Source organism: Tiliqua scincoides, chromosome 5, assembly GCF_035046505.1.
Source record: "Tiliqua scincoides isolate rTilSci1 chromosome 5, rTilSci1.hap2, whole genome shotgun sequence".
Classification (NCBI taxonomy): domain Eukaryota; kingdom Metazoa; phylum Chordata; class Lepidosauria; order Squamata; family Scincidae; genus Tiliqua; species Tiliqua scincoides.
This window is the reverse complement of record NC_089825.1, coordinates 90,758,178-90,779,686: the sequence shown is the minus strand read 5'-3', so window position 1 is coordinate 90,779,686 and position 21,509 is coordinate 90,758,178.

Below are 21,509 nucleotides of genomic sequence, written 5' to 3'. Positions count from 1 at the left end.
TTGCTGTATTTACTTGATTCCACTGTATTTTCAATATGTTCGAAGCCACTCTCCTACAGTCTCTCCTGTCTCTCATGCCCAAGTGTACCAAGCAAAATGGCTAAAATCCCATCCTCTCTATTCGCCTTGGGGCCCATCAGGGGGGAGATCTGTCCCCAAAATGCCCAGCTCACAATATTGAAATACCCACAAGGCCCAAATTTTCAAAGTCCAGCTTCTCTGGCTTAAAGCCACTCTCTGACCCTTGTTCAGGAATGCTACCAGTCAGCATCTAACACCCTTCTCAGAAAACAAGCTGGCTACAAAGATAAGCCTGGTATGGGCCGCCAAGGATGAACAAACAAGACCAAGGATGTGAGACCCTAGGAAGACTAAGGTCAAGTAGTGTGACTGATTACCAAACCGTCAATAACCTGTCGATGCACATTGTACGGTCCTTCCGTCCAAACATTCCAAACTGATAATGGATGCTGATTTTGCTTTTCTGCCTGCTTACGTGTTATTTTCTCCACGTGTTATGCTTTCCCCTCTCTTGCTACCCCTCCTCTATTTAGAATGCTCTATAAAACTTGCATTATTGCAACTCTTCGGGGTCCTCCACCTGTGTGTGTGGGGGGGTCCTGTTTGCAAACGAATAAAAGTTTTTCCTTTCAGAAATCCACTGAATCCTCCTGACCTGTTTTGCTTCTCTGCTGATTCGGGAACAACACAGAGATGTCGTATGCAGCTGGAATCTATTTCTGAGACTTAGGCTGCAATCCTATTCACACTTACCTGGGAGTAAGCCCCATTGACTATAATGGAACATTTCCGAGTAGACATGCATAGGATTGGGCTATTAGTGGTGTCAAGAATGTTTTGTCAAGTTTTTGCTATGTTTTGCTCTGTTATTTGCTATTATTGGTCTTGTGTATTATCTATTATGTCAATAAAGGTTTAGAATTGGATTGGAGATCTGAAACATATTTAAAAGATAGATTTAATAAGTGGCAGGAGGTCTGGTCTAGAGGGTAGAGCCTCCGTTATCCCGAAGATAACATCAGAAGGTCGCCAGTTCGAAGACACCAGCAGCTCCCTGAACGGCTGAGAATGGCCAGACCTTGAAGCAGCTGACAAGCCCAGCTGAGTGATTCCACCTGCTCTTGGTGTGAGCAAGAAGCGTCTTGGCTGCCCTCCATGTGAGAGATGGAGCTGCTTGTCAGCCTGCATGGGAGAACTGGAGGCCAGAAGTGAGACCAAACCAGGAAGATCCATTCTGAAATGTTGTTGGTTCTTGAAAGAGAGAACCTCTATGATTGTAAAAATCTCCTTGAGGGATTTAAAAACACCTGCCTATGTAAACCGCCTTGAATAAAGTCAGAGGAGTGTCCCCAAAACGCCCAGCTCACAATACCAAGATACCCACAATGCCTGGCTTCAAAGCCCAGCCTCTCTGGCTTAAGCCTCTCACTTAGGCCTCTCTCTGACCCTTGTTCAGGAATGCTACCAGTCAGCATCTACCGTCCTTCTCAGAAAACAAGCTGGCTGAACAAGATAAGCCTGGAATGGGCCCCAAGGACGAACAGATGGCAATAAAGATGTGAGACCCATAAACAAATAGACCAAGGATGTGAGACCCTGGAAGGACTAGGGTCAAGTAGTGTGATTGATTACCAAACCTTCAATAATAGATGTAAATAACCTGTCGATGAACATTGTATGGTCCTTCCAACCAAACATTCCAAACTGATAATGGATGCTGATTTTGCTTTCTGCCTGCTTACGTGTTAATTTCCCAAGGATGTGTACCCATCTCTCTGTGTGCTCTTGTGTACCCCTCCTCTATTCAGAAGGCTCTATAAAACCTACATCATTGTAACTCCTCAGGGTCCTCCACCCTTGTGTGGTGGTCTTGTTTGCAAAGAAAGCTTTTCTTTTCAGAAGTCCTCTGAATCCTCCTGACCTGTTGTTTGCTTCTCCGCCCATTCGGGAACAGTAATCCAATGACCAGAAAGGCGGTATATAAATACCTAGTTGTTATTGTTGTTGTTAAGGGCACAGTCCAAACCAGCACTTGAGCCAGTGCAAGTCCCTTGTACTGGCCCAGTACTGTTGCAGACATGCAGTAAGGCATGTTTGGGCCAACTTCAGAGTCAGGAAGGCTGGTGCAAGGAGTTGTGCTGGCCTCCTCATGGCCCAGCCTGGGGCGGGGGATAAGTTTGCATCGGCCACGCTCGGCTGATGCAGGGGGACTGGGGAGGTGTGGGGCAGGCGGGGAGGGGAAGGGAGGAAGGTGATCTGGGGCGGGGGGGAAGGCAGGTGGTGGGCGTACCCTGGGGTGGGCGGACAGGAAGCAGAGTCAGGATCTGGCCATTATGCAGGATCCTAGCCCTGTTCCCGGACAGTGCAGACCAGCTCCAGGCTGCTCCGTTCTGCTGAAATTTGCGCCTCCAATTTAGGTGGCACAGATCCTAGTAGATCCATTGGGGCCGCTGTTGGTCTTCCCAGGGTAAGGTTTCCCCTTGCTGCAAGCTGAGCAAGCTGCAAACTGAGCCACAGTCGGCCCAAAACTTGTGCTGGATACAGTGTAGGAATGCCAGCCTGCCTGTTCCAGCACAAGTTAGGATTGCGCTGTAAGTTTTCCAAAATTCTTCTACTTCTCCCCTCCTTTTGGGTGACTCCTCCCTGGATCAAATGTGGAAAGATTGCTTTTGTAGGTGAAGTAAATAAGTTACTCCTTGTTATTAATATTTAATCTTACAGCTAAGAAACCTCTAGTGTAGAAGATAATCTTCTAAGGGAAAATTTTCAAAATCACTGTTTTGGGAATCATCAGGTTTTCTCTTACCACTCCCTCCCTTTTCAGCTATTGTGTGGAAAATGACTGAGACGTGATTCCAAGCTTCGTTCAGGTTTATTGTAGTGATCAAATTCAAGAATTAATAAAAAACAAAAAGAGACCACAAAAGTGGCCATTATGATCAACTTGATAGAGATGTTCATGATGACTTCATGGGAAGACACAACCATTGGAATCAGACTTCATTCTTCTGCTGTTGCATGTAGTGTTCACCACATCTGATTCTGCCCTGAATCAGCCTGCAGAAAGACAAGTTAGATGCTGTTTACCCCTCTTCCATTCCTGCCACTAAAGCAGCCTTCTCACGGAAAGAATAAAAGCTACAATGTTGGTTGAAAAAGGAAGAGCATTTGTTGCTACCTCTCTGTCGGCACATCTTTAAAGAACTATAGAGTTGCACTGGACAAATGGCCAACCTTCCATTTAATGACAGACTGCATATACGAGAGTGGTCAAAGCACATCAAAGAGGCAGGGGTGGGAACTCCAGTCAGGTAATGTGACTTGGAGTCATGAAAATGTGCGTTTTCCGCTGACTCATGGATACTTGAGTTGCGCATGTGGAAAATGCAGCAAAACACTCAAGTCAGGGGCCCCTTGACTCAGCACTCGATCACCATGCATGCAGACTCAAGTATGCGCCTGGCTGTGCTTGCTTACTGTTTTTGTGGTGATAATAACCTCATGGGGCCATCATTCAGACCAGGCAAGCAGCAGAGAGGTTCCAGCCAGGAGGCAAGGAAGATTTCATGTTTGCTTTTGCAACTGAGCGGGGGGAGGGGGGGAGGCAGGAGCAGACTCTCTTGCCATCTCTGATAGAAAGGAAGGAACTGATGAACATTGGACAAAGGATGGGCATTCTGATATTTTCTTTGGCTGAGGGAGGGCAGGAGGAGGAGCCCAAGGGATTTCTCACCTTACAGTTGGCTGGAGAAGCTCAGGGAGGGGGACAGAGGCTGTTCGTAGCGATCACGCTTGCCAAGCGCATGGCATGGCTGCTGTGAGCAGTTGGGAGGAGGGAGCCTCATCTTGCAGCAGGATGTTTACACAACAAAGAGGCTCTTAATGCAAAGAAGAGACAATCTATCTCCAGTAGCCTGTGCAGCAAGCTATTGCCTGGCAGGGAGTGTCTGTTTACACAACAAAGGCACTAGACTAGGCAGAATGTTCGCTTAGTGACCTAATCCCATAACAACTGGGATTGGAGAATGTATCCCTGTCCTTAAGTAATGCATGCCTGTATAGAGCCCGCGGCTCCCCTGATCCTTGTGGCCACCTTCCAGCCAGCCTTCCCAGCCTCCCAGCCAGTCTTCTCTCCCACCTCCCCCCACTATGTTTCACACGCCCTCCCCATGACGCCCCTGGCAGCTAGCCACGCCTCCCTAGGGAGCCAGGACGCACAGATTTAATACTTCAGACCTAATCTGTTGACATTTCTTTCCCAAGACATTCTAGTTTCTGAGAATCTGCAGCATACCCTTATACCCAACCACATACTTTCAGTCACCCAGACAGCATATGAAGCCACCTTCCGCTAAGCAAAGCAGACCGTTGGCCCAGCTAGACCAGGAATGGCTACTCTAACTGACAGCAGCTCACAGGTAAGGGTCTTTCCCAGCCCAGATCCTTTAGTTGGAGATGCCAAGAACCGAACTTGGAACTTTCATTGAGCAAATCATGAGCTCTAGACTGTGTCATACTTTCAAGTAGGCTTGGCTCCCACCCCAGGAATGAAGATGTGGGACCAGGGTCCCCGAATCCTGCTACCCAAGCCTATTCCCAGAATCAAACTTACTTGTATAAGAGAACAACAGCTTATTGCTTCTTTCCAGGTCCAAATAACTTGTAACCCAATCTGAATAGAGAGTGAAAGAAAAAAAAAGGAAAGATCCAGCATTTATTTATCAGTCATTTCATTGAAAAGCAGACAAATATTACCAAAGTACAGTATGCAGAACAGCCATTTATGTCTGTTTCCTTTTCCTCAATGGAAAGCCTTTTGTCTCTCCCGCACTCAGAAGTTCACGTGGCAGTGAGATCTACAAAAGAGAGGTGCCTGGTTGTGGAGGTGTGGTGAGAGGGAGGGTTGTTTGTGACAGTGGAGTGGTTAATCTTGGCCTTCTAACAGGCCAAGGAGAAGATGGTGACCTCTTGTCTCAGTGAGAGTGGGCAAGGGGTGTGCAGTAACTCAAGCCCCGGTGAGAGGGGGATAAGGCTTGTTGTACGAGCTGGAGGGAATGTAGGAAGTGTCTTTAAGTGGGGAGCTAACTGTACGGTGAGAGGGACTTGTGTGAGAGGGACTTGCCCTGAGACTTCCTACTGTGAGGAACTGCCCACCTGAGCATAGGACGAAGCCTGCTCAGCCCCAGAAGTCTCCCCATGGTTCATCTCTGCCTGTCCCTTCTTCTCCAGGTTGGCAACTGAGGTTTCAAGGGAGCAGACCCATTCCCTGAGTCCCTGGAACTCCTTGCACCGAGGACACACCCATGACTTATGCCCCAGAGGTATATATGTGACCTGCAGTGCAAAACACTGGATAACCACCACCCTGCTGCTGGCTGCCTGACTACATAATTTTGTGTTTTTCTTTAGGAATTTAAGAAATGTTACACTGGTTTACTGCCCCTCTTCTCAAGGGAAGATGAGGGCAGTGATTGGGGCCCTGGCTTCCTGGTCCTGCTGTTGAACTTGCACAGATACTTAACTCACTCTGTCTGACCTTGGCACTTTGTTCCAGGAGGCACTGCATTTGAGAAGGCCAAGCAAGCTTCATGCAGAGGCTCACACCTTAGCAGACTCTAATTTAAATTCTTAGTTAGTTCCTCCCCCCTTCCACCTGGCTGATTGAAAAGGGGCTGGTCTTCCCAAGTGAGATCTCCAAAGCTCAGGAATACAGTAGATACAGCCTTATGAACTGCAGAAGCCTGCTGATGGGCTTAATCAAATTTGCAGGCTCCTGAATGGGATGCTCGAATTTGCCTAATGTGGCTCTTAGCAACTCCTAAAGGTTAATGGCTATGCTAAATTGCCCTGGCTGGCTGGGAACTTGCCCTTCCTAGATTCTTGCCCTCTTAATTCAGCTCTCTTAGGCCGTACTGTATTTAACCCCAAGCTGGTTTTTACTTTGAATTTAAACTGAACTGCTTAAGAATTTTTGGACTTGGCAGAATTTACACTCTAAGGCAGGGGTGTCCAAAGTTTTTGGCAGGAGGGCCACATCATCTCTCTGACACTGTATCGGGGGCCGGGGAAATAAAGAATTAATTTACATTTCAAATTTGAATAAATTTACATAAGTTTACATAAATGAATATATTAAAGATGAACTTATATGGATGAATCAAGGTCTTGCAATAGCTCAAGGCTTATAAGAGGCCTTGCAAAAAGCAAGGCTGACCTTTCCTTAGCTGCCGCTGCTGCATCACAGATATGAAAGAGCAAGCAGTGAAGGGAGCTCTCATCCCACAGCTCACATGAGAGGTCAAACAGTCGCCCTCACACTGAGAGAAGTTGCACTGGGCCAGTGTGGGCTTCAACAAATCTCTGGAGGGCCAGAGGCTCATTGGAGAATGGGGGCTCCCTGAGGGCTGCATTGAGAGGCCTTGAGGGCCGCAAGTGGCCCCCGGGCCGGGGTTTGGGCACCCCTGCTCTAAGCTTTAAATCCTGTTAAAGACACTCGGGGCGCAATCCTAACCAACTTTCCAGCACCTTAACCCTTGCTAATTGGGTAAGAGGTACTTTTTCAAGTGGGCGCTCCTCTTTTATTTAGCAGTGGGAGAGTAACTGGCCCACCTCACCCAGCAGTGTCTTTTCTAGTGGCTGTCTGCTGGTGTTGCATCTTTTTAGATTGTGAGCCCTTTTGGGACAGGGAGCCATTTAGTTATTTGATTTTTCTCTGTAAACCGCTTTGTGAACTTTTGTTGAAAAGCAGTCTATAAATACTGTTAATAATAATAATAATAATAATAATAATAATAATAATAATAATAATAATAATAATAATAATAATGCAGCTTCAAGGTAAGGGAACAAACATTCCTTTACCTTGAGGAGGACTCCATGACTGTCCCCCAACTGCATGATGCAACACATGCCCCAATGGCACAGCTATGTGAGAGCTGGAAAATTGGTTAGGATTTGGGCCTAAGTGTGCTTTCACTCTAAGGTTTAAAATCCTGTCTAAATTAAGTGTGTTTTCACCCTCTTCCTCTGTTTAGTTTGGGCTCCTACTCACAAGTAAACTCTGGTCAACTCAGAGTGGACTTGTTTAGACTTGAGTTTTATCTCCCTGTCTAAATTATGCCTTCCTGCTTTTATTAAGTGTGCAGCTTATTTATTTACTTACTTAATTCATTAATTAATTAATTGCTCTCACCTAGCTCCTCTCTCCCAATTTACTGGGCCTTTAAATTATGTTCTAACTTAGATTAAGTTCTAATTTGGGCTAAGTATAAAGTAAATTTAAATAAAGCAGAAACCTCTGTTTAGTTTATTTTCCAAGTGCCTCTGTCTTGGGCTCTTACTCTTCAGTAGACCTTGCTCCTGCTCAAAGTAGACTTGGGATGTGACACCCTTCAAAATCAGCTCCCTGACTAATTTCTGCCTTACAGCTTTTAATTAAGTACGCATGTATGTATTTATTTTTATTGCCCTCACCTAGCTCCTGTGCCCCAAATTACTGGACCTTAGAATCCTTCCCCCAGGTTAGATTAAGTGCTAACATTAGGTAAAGCTAAATTTTAAGTTGATTTAAGGTTAGAAAAGAGTACACTTACCTCCTCCTCCTCCTCCTCCTCTTCCTCCCTCTCCTAAACTAAGGGACTACACTTGCCTTCTCCTTCTCTTCCTCCCTCTCCTCACACAGATGCTTAACTTGCTCTATCTTACCTTGGCACTTTGTTCTAGGAGGCCACGCGCCGCTTCGTGTAGAAGCTCATGCAGTAACAGGCTCTAGTTAATGTTTTAAATTCTTTTTATCTGTTATGATACTTTATTAAGGAGCATTGTAAGCTGCCTTGGGCATTTGCTTTGGCATAGGAAAGGCGGGTTATAAATTCCTCAAACAAACACACAAATCTATTCCACTAGAAGATGTTGCCAAATACCTGACAAATGAAGGATGATAAAGGTCAAGTATTGCCTTCAAGTACTTCCACCGCTCCTGCTGTGATGCATTAGGTCCTGGAAATTTGGGAAGTGGTTGAAAGGCACTTCCAACTTGGTTGACAAGCACAGCCATGCAGAGGGCGAGGGCAAACAGGGAGGTCTGGCATCTTCGTTGAGTGATCATCTGCCACCAGATGTTTGACAGAAACAAAGAACATAAAGGGGCATACACAAGTGTCGTAAGCATGCAGCACACTAAACAGATGCATGCTGATAACTTTCAAGAATACACGAGAGATTGGGGTAATACTTTGATGTGCAACAGGTCAGCTCTTATACTACCAAGCTCCTTCCTTCTCCCTTTCATTGGTACCAAATTTCCATTGTGGTACCTGTTATGCAAATACTCATGAAGACACATGCCTGCTAGCCCTGGAGCGGAACCAAACATCACAACAAATGTAAACCTCACATCAGGTTTAAATGTGACAGAGTCAGCAAGTTTAACTGAGAATGATGGTGTCAGCCACTGGCGTACCTAGAGGGAGCAGACGGTGCAAATGCCCGAAGCGTCGACAATCCAGGGGCACCGACTCAAGCCTCCCCCTGCCCCCGCTGCCCGCTCGCTTTTTTCTTTAAAGGGAGAGAAGCTGGCAGCTCTGCTGGCTTCTGTCCCTTTAAGAAAAGCCTCCTCCCGACAGAGGAGCGCTCCTGGAGAGGCAGCAAGAAGCTGCCTCTCTGGCAGCGACTCAGCGCCAGACTGGGCTGCCCCCCCGACCTCCTCCTTTAAAGGGGGAGAGGGCAGGGGCACCCTAGAGGTCAGCGTGATTCCTGTCGCGCTGACGCTCTGGCCCAGGCACTGCCCTCTCGCTACCTCTGGAGAGGCCTCTGGAGGCAGCGACAGGACGGCCACATCCTAAAGCGTCAGTGAATTTTTGGGCCCCGGGTAGCAAATGACGTTTGTACACCACTACCACAAACAGCCAAGATTGCAATCTGTCATCCAACAACTAACAGGGCGGTTCCCAAACTGTGTGTCACAACAAGCTGGGGCGTAATGATGCACTCGCTGGGGCCTCGTGGGATGCCCACTGCATGGCAAAGAGACCGTGCCATGCCACTCCAAACAGTTGTTGATGGCTCAGGCACCCAGCAGAAAGAGCTCCAGCGTGAAAAACCATTCACTAGGAAAAGTCACCTTTGGGAGCTGCGTGCAGCATTTGCAGTGCAGGGGGGGGGGCATTGCAGGTTCCAAGATTTTGGGAGCCACTGCCCTAACCCTAACCTAGACTTGCATCACAGACAGGTAAGCCCAGCTATCTGATTGAAGTCTGCTGAGCTTTTCTGGAGAGACACCTGCCTCGTGACCAACCTTATGTTCAATTCCCCAACCCTCTTATATTGTTACCCTGAGTTCAAAGTTGCTTACGGCACAGCGACTGGCTTGGATGGATTTTTCTGTGGCCTCTGGCTCTACAGAGCACTTGGGGAAATCTTTATAGCACCTCTCACTTTTCTGCCCTCCCTTGACATCCCACCCAGTTGAAGGTGGAGACTTTGGAATTGTCACCAGCTGATGTTCTCCTTCTTCACATCTGGAGATTTCCATCAAACATTCACATGGCATGCGATCTCGCTTCCAAGATGATTATCTTCAAAGTCCTTCAACACTTCTACTTTTCATTTCCATGGAAATAATTTTTTTGCATGGGAAAGGAAGATTGAAGCATGCACTAAGGTTGCAGAGAAAGTGACCCAGGATATGTTTCTGATATTAACTGAGAAATAGCCATGTTATGTTACAGTGCAATCCTATTAGTAGGTGGAATCTTACTCCCAGGGAAGTGTCTCGGATTGCAACCTTACAATGCAAGCCTAAATATATTTACTCAGAAGTAATAGCCCAATCCTGAGCTGCTCGGTGCCGTGGCACAAAAATGTCTACTGCGGCATCCTGAATATACTGGGTGGCCGCTGGTGGCTCCTCTGGGGAAGGAGGCATTTGTCCCCTTTCCCTGGGTAAAGAAAGTAGCCCTGCAATGGGGCTACTCAATTGTGTGTTGGCTCTTTAGCCAGCACCGAATCAAGTAGCCTTATGTCAGGCTGCGTGGCCTGACACAGGAATCTGGATCCAGTGGAGCTGAGCTCTGCTGGTCCTGCCCCTCCAGCCCCACCTCCCCCCCACCACACCTACTCCCCACCCTCTGCCCACCCCAGAACACAACCCTACCTCCTCCCCCATCATATCTTACCTCTTTGCCTCCCAGCACTTTGCACCGAGCGCTGGGCTATGGATTGTGGGCCCAGCGTGTGCTCATTTGCAACAGTGTGTGCAGGTGGTACGCCGGTGTGTGGGCTCAGGATCAGGCCCTAAGTCCCACTATGTTCACACTATACTCCAGTTTATTTTCTTGAACATTTTTATGCCACTCTGCCCTCAAGGAGCTCAGGGCGAGTTCCTGATTCCTCTCCTCCTTTTGTCCTCACAACAACCCTGTGAGGTAGGCGAGGCTGAGAGACAGATACAATTGATGATGTCTGTCTTACATGACTGGAGCATATTCTCTTAGGGCGCAATCCTACCCTGCACTGGAAAAGGCAAGCCAAGAGGCTTGCACTGTATCCAGCGCAGGATAGGGGCCCAAAGTGGCTAAGCCAGAGGTAAGGGTAAACTTTAAGGCACTGGCCCATATGGGTCTCCTCAGACCTGTGCCACCTCCGGAGGTGGTACAAGTCTGAGGAGAGCGGAGTGGCTTGAACTCCCCAGGAACGGGGGTTGGGATCCAGCATAAGAGATGGATCCCAGCCCTGCCTCCCGCTCCTCACCTGCCCACCCCCGGGGCCGCCCACCGCCCGCCTTCCCCCCACCCCAGAATGCCTCCCTCCCACCTCGCCACCTCCTCCCCCCCACCACAGAGCCTTGCGTCAGCCCAGCCGGACCGATGCAAGGCTCGCTGCCTCCATCTGTGCAGAGGTTTGTGTTAGCCTCCACAGGCTGGCATGCGCCTGCGTGCTGGCCTTGCCGACTCCCGAGGATGTGCAAACATGCCTTACGGCATGTTTGCAATCCTCCTGGGCCAGTACAAGGGACTTGCACCAGCCCAAGGATTGCGCCCTTAATCTACCTACTTAGCTGGAAAAATATTTGTTTGATAAGAAGTAATGGAGAGCCCTGCTATGTTCAGGCTAAGATACCATCTAGTTCAGCATTTTTTTCCCCAAAAGTGGCCAAACCAGATGCTTCCAGAAAGCAGATTAGCCTGTCCTAAGTACAGATTTGTAACATTTCCCCATATGCAGTCACAGACCATGGTAGCATCAAGTCGAATATATTAAAAACATTAAATGAATTCATTAAATGAATTCATACACATTAAATGAATGGGGACCCACCTGAAATTGGCTCCATCAATATGCCATCAATTTGGAATGTGATGGCAGGGAAATTTGAATTTGATCCCTATTCACGCTCTAGATCGGTGGCTCTCAAAGTGGTGGGTCATGACCCACCATTAGAACTGAAAAGGGTTAACTTTCCCCTAAAGGGGAGTGACCCAGAAATGAGTGTCCTGATGGCGCCGCAGCAATCACGGTGCTGTGAGCACACAGGAGCATCTAAACATACATGGGGGACAGCGTAGCCTCCAGGAGGGTCCTGGAGGTTTGCAGCCCTCTCTGCGAGCCTCCCCTTTGTAGCAGTGGGCTCCGATCTGCAGTTGGAGCTCACTTCCGGTTTGCTGTTGGAGTTCCGGAGCTGTGGAGGGGAAGCTCGCAGATGCCCACCACCCTATGCCCAATGGATTGATGATATTTTGCATTTATTGGGATTTGAGCGAATGGCATATTGGTGTCAGCTGCACGTGGACATATTTGAGAATATCTGGAGGTCATTCCTTGATATAATAACATAAGCCACATGAAGTGTGTTGATATACAGATTAATTTTGATCGCCTATCTATTTGTTTCCCCCCCCACATATTTTTTTCTTTTCTTAATATGCCACTTACAACATTATATCCATGTAATGCTCTTTTCTGTTACCATATTTTTCGCTCCATAAGACGCACTTTTCCCCCCCAAAAAAGTGGGGGGAGAAGTGTGTGCATCTTATGGAGCGAATACTGCAAAGCTGCAGGCGTTCTCAGGGCAGCAGAGCCTCCTTGGCAGGTGCTTCTGCCCCTGACCAGGGTCCTGCCTGCCTGCTCAATGGTAATGCAAATACAAATGCAAATTGTAATGCAAATGCAGGCACTCAATGGTAATGCAAATGTAATGCTTAGTGACAATGCACTTGCAGAAAAATACTACAGTACCTCATTCTACCAGTGCAAGGATGATAAAGCAGAAAAGGCTAGCATATAAAATTCCTTTTAAACTAGAGATAGTAAAATATGTGAAGCAGCATGGAAACAGAGCAGCGGAGAGACATATTTTATTACACTATTTGGTTCAGAATATTTTTTTTCCTGTTTTCCTCCTCTAAAAACTAGGTGCGTCTTATGGTCAGGTGCGTCTTATAGAGCGAAAAATACGGCAGTTGTTTTTTAATTCACATAGAACAGAAATAAAGCATTAAACAATAGCTTAATCTGCACTGAGTTTTGGTACTGGAGCATAAAATGTGATGCGCAACCAGCCAGACCAGGACATTGGGAGGTTATGCTTCAAACCATAGGTATAGCAGAGGTACACAACAGGGGAAAATGGGCACATTATGCTTGTTAACTATCTGTTATGTAAATCTGCAGGTCATTTTGGGATCATTATTCAGTATGTTTAGGCTGCAATTCTATACACACTCCCCTGGGAGTCAATCCCATTGAATTTAATGAGTCTTACATTTACGCAGACATGCACAGAATTACATTGTTGAGCATACCATTTGAAAACCGTCTCTCCCCCCTCCAACAAACATACACTATTTTTCTTGGCAGCTGGGGTATCTACCATTTCTAAAGGTGTTCTCTTTTTGTGCCCAGCCTACTGATTTCCATGCTGCACTATCCACATGCAAATTGATCAGCTCATTTCAGAAATAGAGTATAAGAATAAGAGCATGACTGCCAGGAATACTAAGAAAAGATTATACAAGCTCCCGGACTGCTCTGGGATTCCATCTGTCTTACCAGAAACCCTGTTCAGCAGTCCACCGAGTTTGAGTGTCTTCGTGTTGTGTTGGAGGGGCGAGACAGAACAGAGATTTTTGCTGCCCAACACTCTCCCTGCCTGAGCTGACGGAGTTGGTCTCGAGCGTGGTGCTGGAGTCCCCCTGCCTATTGGTGTTGGGGGACTTTAATGTCCATGCCGAGGCCCCGGGAACAGCTGCGGCTCAGGATTTCATGGCCTCCATGGCAACCATGGGTCTGTCTCAAAGAATATCTGCCCCAACGCATGATGCGGGACATACGCTGGACCTGGTGTTCACTGCTGGGCAGGCTGATGGTGATCTGGAGGTGGAGGACATTAAGATCACTCCTTTGTCATGGACAGATCACTTTCTGGTGGGATTTAGGCTTGTTGCAGCCTCTCACCTCCGCAATGGTGGGGGATCACATTCTATGTTCTGCCCTCGGAGACTGATGGATCCAAATGGATTCCTGAGGGCTCTGGGGGATTTTCCTGCTGCCAGAGCTGGAGACCCACCCGGCGCTCTGGTTGATCTCTGGAATATGGAGATGGCCAGGGCCCTGGATGAGATCGCTCCCGAGCATCCTCTGCCCAGCTACAGAGTCAGAGTGGCTCCTTGGTTTTCTGAGGAGCTGCGAATGATGAAGCGGCAGGGCAGACGTCTAGAGCATCAGTGGTGAAAGACTCATACCAAATCTGACCGTACATGGGCTAGGGCCCAGTTAAGAGCTTATTCTAAGGCGGTGGTGGCAGCTAAAAGGGCACACCTTTCTGCCACCATTGCATCTGCAGAGAACCGTCCAGCTGAGCTCTTTTGTGTGGTCCATAGCCTTTTACATCTGGCCCCCCCTACTGGTGGGGAGGAGCACACGGAGGTTCGCTGTGACGAGTTCACAAAACACTTTGCAGAAAAGGTCGATCAGATTCGGCATGACTTGGACGCCACTGTGGGTATATCTAGTGATGTCCCCGGGGAACCTGTCTATCCTGCTATTTGGGATTCTTTTCAGCTTGTAGAGCCTGAGGATGTGGACAGGATTCTCTGGAGTATGAGACCTGCTGCTTGCCCGCTCGACCCGTGTCCAGCATGGCTAATTAGGGCTGCCCAGGAAGGGCTGGCCGAGTGGATGGGGAGGGTGGTGAATTCATCTCTGAGGGAGGGGGTGCTCCTACCTGCCTTGAAGCAGGCAATGGTTCGCCCCCTCCTGAAGAAGCCCTCCCTGGATCCCACTAATTTAAACAACTTTCGGCCGGTCTCAAATATTCCATTCCTGGGCAAGGTGATTGAGCGGGTGGTGGCGTCCCAGCTTCAGAGGGTACTGGAGGAAACGGATTATCTGGACCCATTCCAATCTGGCTTCAGGCCACGGTTCGGGACGGAGACTGCCTTGGTTGCCTTGGTGGATGACCTTCGCCAGAGAATGGACAGGGGGAGTGCGTCCCTGTTAGTCCTGCTGGACCTCTCGGCGGCCTTCGACACCATCGACCATGGTGTCCTTCTGGGTCGGCTGGCCGGGTTGGTGCTTGGAGGCACTGTCTTGAAGTGGTTCCGCTCCTTCCTGGCTGACAGATCCCAGAAGGTGGTGCTGGGGGATGTCTGTTCGGCACCCTGACCTCTTAGGTTTGGGGTGCCGCAGGGTTCCGTCTTATCCCCCATGCTTTTTAACATTTAAATGAAGCCGCTGGGAGAGGTCATCCGGGGGTTTGGAGTGGGTTGCCATCAGTATGCTGATGACACCCAGCTTTATCTATCCTTTCCCCCTGATTCTGAGGAGGCGGTTGGGGTCCTGGATCGCTGTCTGGAGGCGGTTAGGGGCTGAATGTGGGTGAACAAGCTGAAATTAAATTTGGATAAGACAGAGATGCTCTTGGTTCGGAAATCCACAGCTCAGGTGCTGGACTATCGTCCTGCTCTGAATGGGGTTGCACTCCCTCTGAAGGAGTAGGTCCACAGCTTGGGGGTTCTCCTGGATCCACAGCTGCACCTGGAGACCCAGGTGGCGGTGGTGGCCAGGGGAGCCTTTGCTCAGCTTCAGGTGATTCGCCAGCTGCGACCGTACCCGAGCTGCGCGGACCTGGCCACAGTAACCCATGCCCTAGTGACATCTAGATTAGATTATTGCAATGCACTCTACCTGGGGCTGCCTTTGAAGACAGTCCAGAAATTACAACTAGTACAGAACGCGGCTGCTCGTGTGGTTGCTGGAGCACGTCGGTTTGACTCTGTTGAGCTGTTGCTTCGGCGGCTACACTGGCTGCCAGTTCTGTTCCGGGTCCAATTCAAGGTGCTAGTTTTGACTTTTAAAGCCCTTTACGGCTCAGGTCCAGAGTATTTGAGGGACCGCCTCCTTCCCTATAATCCTGCCTGTGCTCTCAGATCATCTGGGGGGGGCCCTTTTGACTGTGCCGCCAACAAGAGATGTGAGAGGAGTGGCGGCCAGGAAGAGGGCCTTCTCGGTGGTGGCTCCTGAACTTTGGAATACCCTCCCCTTAGAATTGAGAACTGCTCCCTCTGTTAACATTTTGGCGTGGACTGAAGACCTTTTTATTTCATAAAGCTTTTAATTGTTGACAGGCTGGCTGGCTTTCTTGCTTTTTATATGAGAATCCACGGGGTTTGTTTGTCTGTTTTTAGATTTTTAATGATGTAAATTGTTTTAATGATTGTCTTTAACGTTGTATTTTAAATTGTCTGTAAGCCACCTTGTGTGCCCTTTGGGCAAAAACTGTGTTGGCAACCTTCAGTCTCGAAAGACTATGGTATCGCGCTCTGAATGGTGGTTCTGGAACAGCGTCTAGTGTGGCTGAAAAGGCCGATTCGGGAGTGACAATCCCTTCCACACTGGGAGCAAGTGCAGTCTGTCCCTGGTCTGTCTCCCTGGCTATGGGCCTTCCTTCTTTGCCTCTTAGCCTCAGTCTGTTGGCCAAGTGTCTCTTCAAACTGGGAAAGGCCATGCTGCACAGCCTGCCTCCAAGCGGGCCGCTCGGAGGCCAGGGTTTCCCACTTTTTGAGGTCCACTCCTAAGTCCTTCAGATCCCTCTTGCAGATGTCCTTGTATCGCAGCTGTGGTCTACCTGTAGGATGCTTTCCTTGCACGAGTTCTCCATAGAGGAGATCCTTTGGGATCTGGCCATCATCCATTCTCACAACATGACCGAGCCAACAGAGAGCTAAGGAGAGAGATGCTGCGGTAGTTGTTGCAGTCACCCCTGTCACCTTTGTTCTTGTACAGCGTGATGATGTTTGCATCCCTCATGTCTTGAGGTACTCCACCTTCTCTCCAGCAAAGACAGAGGATTTTATGCAGCTCAGTGACGATGATCTCTTTGCAGCACTTTAGGACTTCAGCAGGGATGCTGTCTTTTCCAGGTGCCTTGCCAAAGGCAAGGGAGTCCAGGGCCACGTGAAGTTCTTCTAGGGTTGGTTCACTGTCAAGCTCCTCCAGCACAGGCAGGCACTCGATGTTGTTCAGTGCTTCTTCGGTGACTACATTTTCTCTGGAATATAGCTCAGAGTAGTGCTGCACCCAGCGTTCCATCTGCTGCGCCCAATCCTGAATGACCTCGCCTGCGGCAGACTTCAGAGGGGCAATTGTCTTCTGTGTTGGACCTAGGCCCTGCTTGATACCATCATACGTCCCCTTGATGTTGCCCGTGTCAGCTGCTATCTGTATCTCGGAACAGAGCTGGAGCCAGTAGTCGTTAGCACATCTCCTGGCAGTCTGTTGGACTTTGCTGCGAGCAACTTGGAGGACCTGCAGGTTGCGCTCACTGGGACAGGCCTTGTATGCTGCTTGAGCTTTCCTCTTTTCCTCAATGACTGGTGTCAACTCCTCAGAGTAGGCTTCAAACCAGTCTATGGACAAGGCGGTGTTGTAAACGGTATTCTTGAAATGTTCCCATCTGTTGGATGCATTTGCGTCGGCCGGGCCTGGAAGAGATTCCTCAAGCGCTCGTGCAAATTCCTCCACTTTTCTCTGATCCCGGGTCTTGCTGGTATCAATGCGAGGTCTTCCTTCCTTTTTCGTGTGGTACAGTCACTTTTTTTGCAGTTTCACTCTGCTGCAAACCAGGGAGTGGTCAGTGTCACAGGCAGCACCCTGATAACCGTGTGATCTTGATGCTGGGAAGGCTGGAGCGTCTGGTGAGGATCAGGTCAAGCTGGTGCCAGTGCTTTGAGCTTGGGTGTCTCCAAGAGACTCTATGTTGGGGCTTTGTGTTGAAGAACGTGTTGCTGACACAGAGACCGTGATGACAGCAAAACTCTAGCAGGTGTTGGCCATTTTCGTTCATCCTCCCATTGCCGAACTGACCTAAGCAAGTGGGCCATGAACTGTTATCAGCACCAACTCTAGCATTGAAATCGCCGAGGATGAACAATGGCTCTTTTACAGGGATCTTCTTGATAGTGGTGGCCAGGTCATCATAGAATTTGTCTTTGGCTTCTGCTGGGGACAACAGAGTCGGTGCATAAGCACTGATGAGAGTGACAGGTCCTGCTGATGACTGGAGCTGCAGGGACAAAATTCTTTCACTTCCCACAGTAGGTGGGATGATGGATTTCAGCAGGGTATTTCTGACCGCAAAGCCAACGCCACATTCCCTGGTTTCGTTTGGTGGTTTTCCCTGCCAGAAAAATGAGAAATTTCTCTCCTTGACAGATCCGGAATCTGGCAGCCTAGTCTCTTGAAGGGCGACGATGTCCATCTGCAGTCTGCTCAGCTCCATGTCGATGACAGCTGTTTTATGTGCATCGTCTATTTCTTGCAGGTCATCAGAGAAGCCAGGTGTCATTGTCCTAACGTTCCAGGTGCCCAGCTTTAGGGCAGGAGTTTTCTGTTTTCTATTGCATGATGCAGAGTTGTCGATCCGCTTGTCGGTTTTCACCCTAAACCCCACGCACCCCATGAGGTTAACGGACCGTGGCGAGGCAAGAACTTACTGGCTGGGGACTGCCCAGCTTAAGGCGGGCAGTAGCTGCCCAATGAGATGCAATGATCTCTCCCACCATCAGAAGCAGCCCCTGGCATCATGCTCTATGCCAATTGAGCAAAGACTTATAACCGGTAAACCTTTTTTTGGACAAAAAGGCGGGGAATAAATTAATAAAATAATAATAATAAATAATAATACAGTGAGGGCTGCAGAATGGATGATATCCTGGCCATGTTCCAGAGGATTGAACTAGACCAGGGGTTTCAAGCATAAGGCCCACAGGCCAGAAAATGGCCCCTGGAAGCCCTTTATCTGACCTGTGTTATAATGGGGCTCTCACAGAGCCACCCTTTCAGCAGAGCGGCTTCTGCCAAGGCTCTGAGATGGAAGGAGGCCTCATAGGGCAAGGAATGCTATGGGGTAAGGGGCAGACCAAGAGGGGTGAGAGAGAGCAACTGCTGAGGTGGTGGGAGAGCCGGATCATTATGTGGGCTGCCCTTTCAGCAGTGCCAATTCTGGTCACCGTTTGCTTATTGACATCACCTCCTGCTTCATGATGACACTTTTGGCCCTCAGCAGGAGCCATGATTGCTATTTAGCCCACTGTATGAAACGTCTCTGACACCCCTGGACTAGATGGTTCAGAGCTCTTTTGACTCAATTATTCTGTGAAGAACAATCGCTCTAGGCCAGTGGTTCTCAACGTTTGTCCTCCACTGAACCACTTCACATGGTCCACCTATTCAAAGTATGGCCAGAAGAAACTAGCGATGACTTCATTGCCAGCTACTTCTGGATTGGGAGGCCAGAGGCGAAGTGACAAACACCAGTAAGAGACTCAGAGTGGACAGGAACACCTTTTCAAATCAGGAAAAGCATGCTTTGGAGCCTCCTACCACTGTTTGTTGTGTCATGTTCCTGGTCTTGCTGCTGTGCAGCAGGTGTCCAGGGGTTCTGTGAGTACCACCAGACACCAGTTCAAGTACCACTGGTGGTACCTGTACCACTAGTTCAGAAACACTGCCGTAGGTTTTTCTCTCTCTTCCCCTCTTCCTTCATTCCTTTCCCCACTGTTTTTTCCCATGATTTCCAAGAATGTAAGTATTTCCCTTAAATTTAACAGTAATCGTTTACTGTTTTATGAGAACTGTTAGAAAATATATCTGTAATCAGATGCTCCTTTGCCCACCAAGAGAAAATCTGAACTTCATACAGCCCCATTGTAAGACTGCAACACCAAATTAATAGAAAAGTCCATTTTGAAGCTCCGTCATTGAGGTCATCGGCGAAGGAATCATAAGGAAAGATTGCGATCGCTGAGGGTGGTGGAGATACTGGAAGCTGTATGAGTGGGAGGAGGAAGCAAGTGATATAAGGATCTTCTAATATGTCCAGAGTCACAGAACATAGAGCAACCTGTCCGGACCAACAGATACACGTTTTGACGCTGCAGATTTGGACATAAGGTAAATATGAGCCTGGAGGAAGGAACCCTGGGCAGTTTCCTAGGTAGACTCCAGCCCTGGTGAGGTGCATCTTTCCTGGGATTGGTAGAGATTCCATCACCATTGCAGACACTGCAGTGATTTCCCCTGAGTCTTACTGGCTTACTGAAGTAGGAAATTCTACATAGGTGACTGCTATGCCTTTGGGAAAATGGTCTTGGGTGACCTTGGATTTGAGGGGTGATCCTGGGGAAGGGTTGTGATGGTGAAGGAGAGAGGCAATTGACCAGAGGAATGAATACACAGCCAGTTGATTGCACTATTTCACAAAGAATCCATATTCAGTGTAGCTGTTGAGCCATCCAGAAATCTAGCAAGCAAGCCAGGGACACCCTGGGGGAGTCTTCACTGATGCTTGTGGTGTCTTCAGTAGTTCCGTTCTCGCCTTGAGCATAACATTTCCATCACATGTTCTCTAATAATTAACTTATTATTGAGCAACAGCTGAATTGGGAAACAGAAGCAGAGCACATGCCTAATTAGAACCACATCCAATGAGATTTTAGATGTGACCGCGGGGAGCTTTCTCTATGCATCAGGTGTAATGATGGGCATTCTCATAAGAGGACTGTGACTCCCACTTTGGTAATGAAGTTCATTGATATGAATGAGGGTTGAGGCCATGATGGTATTGTAACTGGTAACTCATTAAAAAAGAAAGGCATATGTTTCTTCAGCTAGAAAAAATAGTACAGTGGTTCTTAAACTGGTGAGTCACTGCAGACAGGGGCATGTTTAAAAAAAAACCCCTGCAAACCCGGCAGCGTCGCAATCCTGTGGATCGCATTGCTGCCTTCCCCTACCCTCGCCAAGACTTACTTGCAGTCTGAAATTCCCTGTGAGTTTGAGAACCACTGAAATAGTATAATTGGTCCATTGGTATAATTACTCCCCTCCACCTAACTTGCTGATCCCATGGGATACTTGTAATTTGATACTTGTAATTTTCAAGGCCAAGATGTCTCTGCACACTGAAACACAAGATCCCATTTTACAGCTGGGGTACACTGAGACTCAGAGAATACAGTGCCTATGACTGCAGCCTTTGTTGTGGCAGCTAATGTGAAACCATTTGGCATCAGAAACTCATGGGCAGTTGCATTTGTTAAAAAAAAATCAGAGCTTGCATTTAACAGAAGGAATTATGCCTGGTTTCTTTCTTTCTTTCTTTCTTTCTTTCTTTCTTTCTTTCTTTCTTTCTTTCTTTCTTTCTTTCTTTCTTTCTTTCTTTCTTTCAAAAGAAAAGATATCACTACATTTATTTTCCCAGTCAGTCTGACTTTAAAAGCTGCTGCCCCTTCCTGTCTTCCCACATACTCAAGTATCCCAATTCCATTCCATCTTGAAACAACACTAACCCAATGGGAGCAGCAGTGATGCTGTTGCTCTGGCTTCAGGAAAACAGAGATTTGATATTTCTCCTTCTCTAGTTGCAGGTTCATGAGAGTGACATCAATTACTGTACTGGGTGACACCAACCCTACTGATGCCACTGGGTGGGGGAAACGGGGCAGATGGCGAGAGGGGCAGGGGTGGGCAGATCGGGTCTCAGGAGGAGGCAGACCAGCAGTGGGTCCTCAGTCTCTTTGATTGATTTGATTGAGGCACCAAAAAGGTTGAAGAAAAAGAGAAACCTGGAAAGCAAATCCTGGTTTCCCCTATACATTCTTCCCAGAGGGCTTAGTTTTCAATGCAAAAATGAGATGCTCAACTCCAAGCAATGTCCTTTGTACCCTCTTCCATAGCTCATGCGCTTTCCTGTTTACTGTTGTTTGCCCTGCAAAGGATGATCACTCGAGGAGGAGGAGGAGGCTGGACTGCTGTCTTTGCTCTCACCTGCTGTGTGGCTTTGTTCCTTGGCCACCTTGGGAGTGCTCAGCCACCCCCATATCCTGGCGATGATGCTTCACCGGAGGAAATGCAGAAATATATCGAAGACCTTGAAGTGTTTGTCAGTGGATTGGAAGGCAAGAAGAGGTAAGAGGCGTTGTCCTGTA